The sequence below is a fragment of the Athene noctua genome, chromosome 16 (assembly GCF_965140245.1).
Source record: "Athene noctua chromosome 16, bAthNoc1.hap1.1, whole genome shotgun sequence".
Taxonomy (NCBI): Eukaryota; Metazoa; Chordata; class Aves; order Strigiformes; family Strigidae; genus Athene; species Athene noctua.
Window position 1 is genome coordinate 10,029,977 of NC_134052.1, and position 9,553 is coordinate 10,039,529.

The following is a 9,553-nucleotide window of genomic DNA, read 5'->3' on the forward strand; positions in this document are numbered from 1 at the left end:
TGGTAGAGACTTTTAAAATATACTTCACAGTTTAAAAAGAGATATAGCCAAAGTTCTTTGCTTTTAGTTTTCTTATACTTTATTTTTATTTCATGCTTTTTCTAATTCCTATACAGAAATTTGAATTTAATCCCTCTTTAAACCTATTACCCCTCATATGCCTTTCACTTAACAAACATTTAATTTTGCTCTTTCTCCAATGGAATGGTGGTGAAACTGGATTAATATTTAGGTATTAGTAATTTGTCCCCTCAGAAGAAGCCATATTTGCCACACCATTTTTCTAACTTGTTCTCAGGAAGGGACATACAGGCAGTCTGGATACATGTGTGAATAACACTCCATTTCTTATATTCATTTATCTATTTCACTAATGATTCTGTCCCACAGAAGATTGTCTGTTCAAATCAGTGAGAACTGAATGTCGTTAGCAGCCCTTCGGTGATCGTTTGCATCCATTTGGATCAGCCCTTCTGCTCACCAGGGAAGGTGTATGGACTCCCAGGGCTGTATTTGTCCCCTGTGATCCTTTGGCAGAGATTTGGGGCAGTGAAAACCGACAGGGTACCTCTGGGTCATAGCTCTTAAGGGACATTATCAAAAAAGACATTTTTAAAAATGATGTTTTCTCCAGAGACCTTCATACTGCATCCAACTTGCTGACATGTTAGAAAATAAATAACACTGTGCTTTTCTATTGAGCTTTTCTTCAGAAATCTCAAAGGGTTTTGCATAACATTCATATGCACTAAAAGCCTACCGAGATAATTTCTTCTATCGCTAAGTACAGCTAACTGAGGAGTGGGCTGCAACAACTCTTTCATAGAGACAAGATTACCGAATGGCTTTGGGAAGAGAATGCAGAAGAATATCATATCCAACTGAAATTGTGAGGGTACTTACACTGAATGTAATTATGTCTAACACAGTTTGCCCAGAGCACCAAGAGTAACTACAGATGCCTCCTGAAACCCATCATCACTACAAGAAGTGATGCTGTGAGGCTGCAGCTGCAGTGGGGCATGTTTTATAGAGGATTCAGTTCAACGACCAAACAAAAGCTTAACACACTGTTTGCGAGGAAAGCTATCAAAACAGGGATTAGAGAGACTAAGTGGGCCTTGTGCACAAGTCCGTGAATGTCAGAAGTGTTCTAAGTTAATCGCATTAAATTTTTATAAATGGGCATTTTTTCCAGGAAAGTTAATGAAATTAAATAGATTTAGATGGTGTCTCATGGGATTCAAGAGTATACTAATGAGAAAACATCTTGGTTTACACTTCTGATTTTTTACAGAAGTGTGTGTGTAAACTTGATCAAGTTTTAACTGGAAAATCCCACTGGGTAAGCTTCCAACTGAAGTCTTAATGTGTTTTGGGAAGGGCATCCATAAGCTAACAGGAAGGATATGTGGGTGCTACTTTTTAGGAGATATTAATTAAAACTCTACAACCAGAGATAAAAAATCCAGCAGATAACACGTGGGGATGTGTGATGAAACAGAAAAGAGCTACTTGCAGTCAATGCTGAAAATAACCACCAAATTCAGTACAGTCACTTCAGCTACAGTTATAAATAATAGGATGGAATTTCCTTCCTCTTTATTCCAGAAATGACTTGTAGAGTGCAAAGTGAACTATTACAATTTTTCTGAATGCTGGGAAGGGAAACCTTTGCATCAAATATCTCCAAAGACTGTTTTTTCCTTCAGCTCTTTGAGCAAGTTCCCAGCCACCTCTGCCACCCATGGCTTCTTCAGGAGTTTGGAGTTGAACTTCTGCTTGAGCGTGCTCTGCCAAGTGCCTTCAGTTTTTCTTGCTCAGAGTGTCCCTGGCCAGTTTGGCCAATAGGATGTTCTGTTCAAAACCTTGTCACTTCTTCTATGGTTTGGGATTTTTTTTTTTTTGCATTCAGGACAATTTACTACAGGTAGACTGAACGACTGGGCTCAGTTTACTCTTAGCCTCTTCTCCAGTTGTTCCAAGCAACATAGAATGAAACATAAATTCAAATGTAAAATTATTTCCATTCCATTCCTACTTTGCTAAATTGTCTGTCATTTAAATTCAGAAATTGCAGTGGGCCAAATACTGTTGCAGTATTGCAGTGCAACTGCAACAAACAGTGCAACTCTTCCTACAATAACTCTTCTGGTCTTGTAAAGCAACCAAGAGCAGCGTTTGATCCAGTTTCCCTGTTGTTAATCACCATAATGGTAAACAAAACCTAATGTTATGAATGCATTAAAAGTAAATGAAAAACAGCACTGCGAAGTGAAGTGGTGGGTAGATGCATTTGCACATTATATACTAAATAACCCAAGTGGTTAACGCCTTGCCTGGCTAATTGCTTTGCTTTCTATTTTAGACCAGGCGAAGTCATATTTGAATATAAATTGGGGTGCCATGTTTATCATGTACCATTTTTTACAACTAATTAACTTTCTTTTGCATTTAAACCACTAAAGCAAATTGAACTTCAGACTCACAAGCACCATTCTCTCCATTTGGGAACACATTTAAAATTCCAGCAAGGGATCACGGATGGTCTGAAATTCATTACTGGCTGTTACACCAATACTTCAGATCACTAGAAGAACGAAGTGGTACTGCAAAGATTATTTGTTGTGCAATCACTTTCAGAGCTCTCTGCTATTTGCAGAGCAACCTAATGAAATATGGACATGTTTACGAATGATTGTTCATGAGAGATCATTTCAAGCACTCTAGCTCAATCTTTCTATTTGGTACATTAATTGCTCTTTTACAATAACAGTGGGGGTTGTAAAAGAATTTTTGTTATTGAAGATTCATGTTCAGATTGGAGGGATTTTTTACTTTTTTTTTTTTCCCCTGTAGATATCCATGAAGGTAAGTTGAATTACTGCAGATGGTTTAGCCTGGGGGAAAGTATGTATTTTTAACAAATTGTAATTGCAAAACACATTTCCATGACAGAGAGCTCTTGCACTGTTCATCTCTTGAACATACTTTCTTATTTAATATTTTGATAATTATCTTTTGCAGCTATAAATGCATAATGTTGAAAATACTTTCAAATATGATAATAGCAAATGCTCTCCCACACATGATTCCTGAGTTTTGTCACCAGTGAGTTTTAACTGAATGGAGAATTTTTGCACAAGGAGGGTCTCCCTCTCTAGCAGCAGTGCTGTCTGGGGGTCAGCAGAGTCATCTGGGGGTCAGCAGCCAGTCTGGCACAGGTTCCTTTTATACTTGAGCAAATCCATCTCTCTGCTCCAAGTCACTGTCAGACAAATAATAAGGAAAGCTAAGGTGCCTTGTCTGTGCTGTGTGTTTGCACTTATTTAAAACCCAGAATATAGGCCAGTGTAGCGTTTTCTGAACTGACCTGCCAATTTTATTTTTTCTGTCTCTCCTTGGGAAATGGGGCACATGGTGGGAAAAGCAAACTTCTTTTGTTCTGTCTAGTTCAGTGCTAGCTAAATTCCAAGATAATTCCTACTAGATATTTCCAGAGAATCTGGATCCTTATGCAGGACTCACCAACCTGTCTTGGTGTGCAGATGTTACGGTGACTGCATGCCAACTTACTGAAATGTTTTCTTTCTCGGACTGGGTTACTAAGACAACAGCTCCACTCGATTCTTCAAAGCAAATTCATTATTTGAATGAACATAACAAGTCCTTCTGCCACTCCTTGCATTTCTCCAGTCATTTTTAGCTCTCACATTGCCTCAGGGTAGTTGCAGGGTGCTGACTTGTTAATTATACAGTCTCTCTATTCTCTGAAACTCCTAAGAATATGATGGCAGATGCTGCTGTACTAGTTCTCATTTAGAAGTGGTATAGGATGCTGGTGTAGGACAACTGCGTGATGATTGTCTTTGGCCCAAAAGGCAAGTGCTGAGTTTCTGGTACGTATTCATGTACATATTCATCAAAAGAATGTAGCAGCATATTGTGGTTTCAAACCATTGCGATTCAATTCATTGCAGCACGCCAATCCTTGTAACATGCACTGGACTGAGAATCAAACAATGGGATGAGAAGAAATAGATTTGGCTTGAGAAATATTTCTTTGTGTCCAAAAAAATATACATTAATGGGCTTTGAATAATCTAGGAATGTAGATCAGATGGAGCATTACAGAAATTGAGTATTACTACAATGTTGTCAGTGGTCTGTGCGATGTATCAGAGGTGTGACATGGATTGATTTAAAATTAGTACTTCAACACTTTTAAGACTGAGCAGTGAAATAATTTTGTTGTCTTTAGTCCTTAATTTGAGGCACTTTTCAAAAAAAGTGCTGAACATTAACTTCCTAGAGATTTGACCATTGTTATAAATTTTGTATTGAGGGTGCTCCAGTACAATGAAGATGGTTGGCAGTAGAAAACCTGAAGACAGGTAGAGAGGTTAGATGACAAAAACGCCCTAATCACATATATCATTACTCCAGGGGAAAATGTAATGAGCATTTTTTAAAACATGAGCTGTCTTCACTGTGACATCCATTTAACATCGTACCATCATGCCACACCAATAATTTGTTAACTTTAATGAAATCCTCCTCCCCCTTCACATCAGCCATGCTTTTGATTAGTCTGAAGGTATCACAACAATACTCAGTATTGATTTCCCTATAAGGATGGCTTCTTGGTCCCCATGGATAAATGTGGGAGCAAGTGACACTTGTGGCCGTGTGGATTTCAAATTAATGGGCTACTCTAGTATGACTAAAAGAAATGATAGGTACCTTGAGGTATTAATCATTTTGTGACCATCTGTCCTAATTGCACCATTTTTAAACCTCTATAGAAAATTCAGCTTGCAGGGTTAAATCACCTTATTGCATATCATCCATCCTCAGTGACGTCCATGTTTTCAGTACAAAATGTTGAATAAAATTGGTGTAGAAGAGCAGATGCTATGCTGAGGCATTTCCAGGGTTTGTATCACCTTTGACTTTTCAGCAGACATAAACAATCTCCCATACAGAACGTGGTGATAGAAATGTCTTTGCAGTCACAGGTGAAAATCTGGAGCAAAACTAAAAAAACATTTTTATTCAGTAATGACTTAATTTGAAAGAATGATTGCAAGAGAGGGATCCATCTGAGAGGCCATATTTATCCACTTGATGCATATGTGTGTTTACTTACATTTACATAGGAGAAAAAGTCTGACACGTTCAGCTTTTACTTCCCCATAGGGGAAATGCAAATATCCATTTAGCTAAATAAAATATGGCCATCTTTGTGATTGCTAACATCTTTTCCTCCTGCTCTCTCATTTATAATGCGCTCTTCAATACCAGGGATGTTGATCACTGGAATCTTGTTAATTCCCCTGTGGGGAATGGGGCTTTTACTGACTTCCAGCCTTATCAGCCAGGAGACAAATGAAGCACTTTGTCTTATTGTTTTCTCTTTTATTCAACGAATTACAGGTTTGACGCAAATCCCATTAAACTCTCAGTGTGTGTTGGATCATTTTCCTATTGCAAAGCTGCTCTACTTTTTCCTTCTGTTAGCTGTTAGGAAGAGGTGAGAGCCTCCACCAGCTGCTGTCTGGGCTTGGTGTCACGCTCCTAATGCTCCTTGCCTGCTAGCCAACGCCATTTGCAGAGCTGTGACAATGCCAACACAGTGAAATCGTACTAAAAAAAGTGACTTAACATTTTGCCTGCATTTCAATTCCTGTAAATTAAAAAAAAAAAACAAAACCAACAAACAAAACCCACAAACCCCAAGCACCCCACAATCCAAAACTCCAGCAATTTACCTACATGGCAGAGGTATTATGGGGCTTCACAGAATGGTGCAAAGGACATGATAACTGCTGTGCAGATACGTATGTACACATGCACACAGGCAGGCATTTCTCAGGACAAGTGGTGCTTTTAACTGTCTTGTACTCTTTATCTGGCAATGATTCATGCAAGATGTTTCTTGTAATCAAACATGTTCTGAAGCATAAAATAGGCATGTTTCCCTCATGAGACATTACCACTGGGACCTCACAGTGTGCTGGAGGAAGGAAGGGTACGTTCTTTTTCCCCTTTGCAAACTCTGAATCACCAATAAGCTTGTTTGCACTGTGGTGGCAAATCCCATACGTTCCCTCTCTTTCTGACTCTTTCTTTCCAGCTAGGTGCTGCACTGAAACCAGAAGAGGCTTTTTTAGACTACAAAAGGGCAACATCATTTTTGCTGGAATTTGTACCAGTTTTAACATTGTGAGGTCAGGACAAGAACCAAGATTCCACAGCTTAATGATAAAAAAAATAATGCTATTAGGGTGACTCTGTTTAAAGGAAAGATGGTGGGCTTTATCTATCAAGAAATGAAGTGGACACACAGACAGTTCATCTCCTGCAAATCCTATTAAGTTTTCTCTGGAACACTGGAGATGGCAGTGGGTCTTCTCACAGCTCTTCTAACCCCGTGCACACTTAGGAGGAGCTGGCAGTGTAGCTGTGGGACTGTGAGAATGGTGCTACCAGCCATAACCTCCTCAGCAGCTCAGATATTGCCTACAGGGCCAAAAGGGGCCTTCATGGAATCAGGGTAAAAAGAATGGTTTGCATCCAAAACCAGCAAGTCCCTACACTGGCAGAGCAGGTGGGGGAAGTCTGGACACACGCCATGGGGAGAGCAGTCGCGTGTCCCCATGCTCCCCACCACAAACTGGGTGACAGAGGTGGATGCGAATGGCAGAGCTGGGGGAGGGCACTTGTGCTCGCTGCTACGGGGTGTCGATGGGAGACCAACAAAGCAATGTGGCCTTACGTGATAGCTGCCGATTTGCTCCCGCCACAGACCGAGTCAGTCTCATTAGCGTACCACTTCATTAAGTTTTTCTTTTAATTGCTTCATTGGGTTAAGCTTCAGTAAGCATCTAAGAATATTTTTCCATTCAGCAATAGAGAAAGAAGATGTTCAATGTGTGAGGTTGTTTATGGGTTGTCAATGGCATAGAGATGGGAACATTTTTACTTTCGCACACAGATTCTGGTATTTTTCTTCCTATTTATAATTAAAAGAGCAAACATCGGTCGCAGGCGTGACAATGAATGAGAGTTACAGCAGATGAATGTGAAGTGCAAATATGATTTTTTGACTGTTTTTTTTAATTCTTAATTTTACCAAAGGCCATGAAGATTGATCAGATCCATAATGCCAGGGGATCAGACTGGATAGTTCCATTGAAACTGCAGTGGCTGTGGCTATATCTTAAAAAATAGTAGTTTTGCCTAATATTTTTTTTAAAAAAGTCATTTCTGACTGATTCGAAAACTCTTGTAATTGAGAGACTTAGGAGTTGCAAGCAGTAGTGTAATATCTGCTCTAATCTGCCTGTCATATACATTCTCATGTGCTTTGAGTTAATTTGTCACATATTTTGTAATTACCATTAACCATATGAAATCTCTAAATGAAATGCACTGCCGACATGGTCATTTGCAGTTATTCAGTTTCAATTAAGCAGATCTTTTTAATAAACCTGAAACACCCTTTTGATCTTATTAGTAGTTTCAGGAGCTGCCTTCTGGCTTCATCATACTGGATTTTGGGTTCTAGTTCATTAGTTTTGAGCAACCTTTCTGGCCAAATATCCTTAGAAAAATTGCAAAGTTCACATAGGTCAATTTAATTTATATTTTTTGTATGTGTTAGATGACATTCTCGAACTATTACTTTTTCCCTCTCCTTTCCTATGAGTAAAAGTATTTTCCAACTCAATTAATTCTTTACACCAAGTTACAAGGAACTATTCAGTTTCCATATGTGCACACACACATGAGGTATAGTATGCCATTCTTGCATGGAAAATGGTTGTGTTGGTCAAAGAGCTTTTTATGTGTAGTGTGGCTGTTTACATGTAGCTACCTTTGGGAAATGCAAGGCAGCAGGTTTTCCTGGCTTTATGGATTTCTTTTATCTGTACACAAGACTGTTGCAATGGCTTTTCACCATCCTAAGCAGGTAAAAATTACTGTCCTTGTAGCTGAGGTCTTGGACAGTATTGCCCCTGTCCTGCCCCTCTGTTCATATCACTGGATGTCTGGACTGCTAGTCCCAATGAGGGCTCTCAAAGCACCATTTCCTTCTTTCTGTCCTGGACCATGTCTCATTTCTGTTCATTGTCAAGTTAAACTTGTTGCATTGACTGTTTGTGCTGGTGTCTGGTCTGTGAAGTGAGATGGTGAGGCAAGTCTGGGTAGGGGATAACTCCCAGGGCAGCACTGGAGAGGAGATGGATATTTGAGTCACATCAGCCTCAGGAATGGCTCTGTGTGCTCCTTGCTCTTTCAAAATACTTTATTTCTGATAAACTTTCTCAGAGACAAATTATATTTTGTTTAATATTGATTTTTTTAAAAATGCAGCTGCAGTTTCCATGTAACTGTATGGTTTGTGCTTCTTTAAAGGTTTGACTGTATTTTACACTGTGTCAGTTATTAAAGGCTAAGTGCACACAGAGTTTAGTGCTGTGCCTTCCAATTATGAAGTACAATTGTTTATAGTTTGGAACACTGGGAAATCTTTCACTGGCAGATAAGGTAACATCAAAGTCTTAGAAGTTTATTTTACTAATAGTTTATGTATTTTTTTACTAATAGTTTATATATTTTGGAGTCTTTCTAATCTTCTTGCATGAATCTTCTCCACTGCAACTTGTTGAATGAAAGGATAATCTTCCTTTTGGGTTAGTTCAGGAATTCTAGGCGAGAAAGCCCACAGTGTTTTATGTATGAGAGTATTTTATTGTTACTCATGGTGCTTCTGCTGAAGTTCAATGTTACTAAGTACATAATAGATCAGGTTTTCATTATGCTTAGCTGGTAGTATTAACTGAGGGTCCTTTAAAAGAGTCAGTAAGTGAAATTAACATAAATATATATAATAGATTCTCTGCCTTTCTTATAGAAATCAATGTATGAGCAAAAAATGTCCAGAAATTACAACGAATCAGTTGCATAATGTTTTCTGGGATTACTGAGATTGTCTGGGCTGAGATATCCATTAAGAAATGTGCAGAACTGTGTGAAAACCTAACGTATTCTGACTACAGTAACTAAAAGATAGTTCAAACCAAGCTGTTACTCAGAGTCATGTTATTACTCTGAAATTAAAATGTCTAGATATGTAATTAAAAAAAACTGAAACCAAACCAAAAACCCAAACCAACCCCCCCAAACCTAGTAATGATATTAAACAAGGGGCTGGGACTTTAAAAACCTTAAAATTTTCACATTTGCAATCCTGTCTTCAGAGGTGGCAACAATACCTGAACATATCTAAAATGGATTTACAGATTCCACTAGGTATATATTTATTCTATCAGTGTTTTCAAGGAACTGCTAACAATACACTGTAGTCAAGTTCCTTAATTTAAGATGGATACATACAGAAAAAAAGCTCATGGGGAAAAGCCACTAAAGAATTCTATTCAACAAAATCACCAATTGCTTACACTTTTAAAGCTAGAAATCCCGCAACTGGACCTTTAAAACTCCTAATTGTAGGTATGTGTTTTGCTCATGAAAATAACCAATTGGC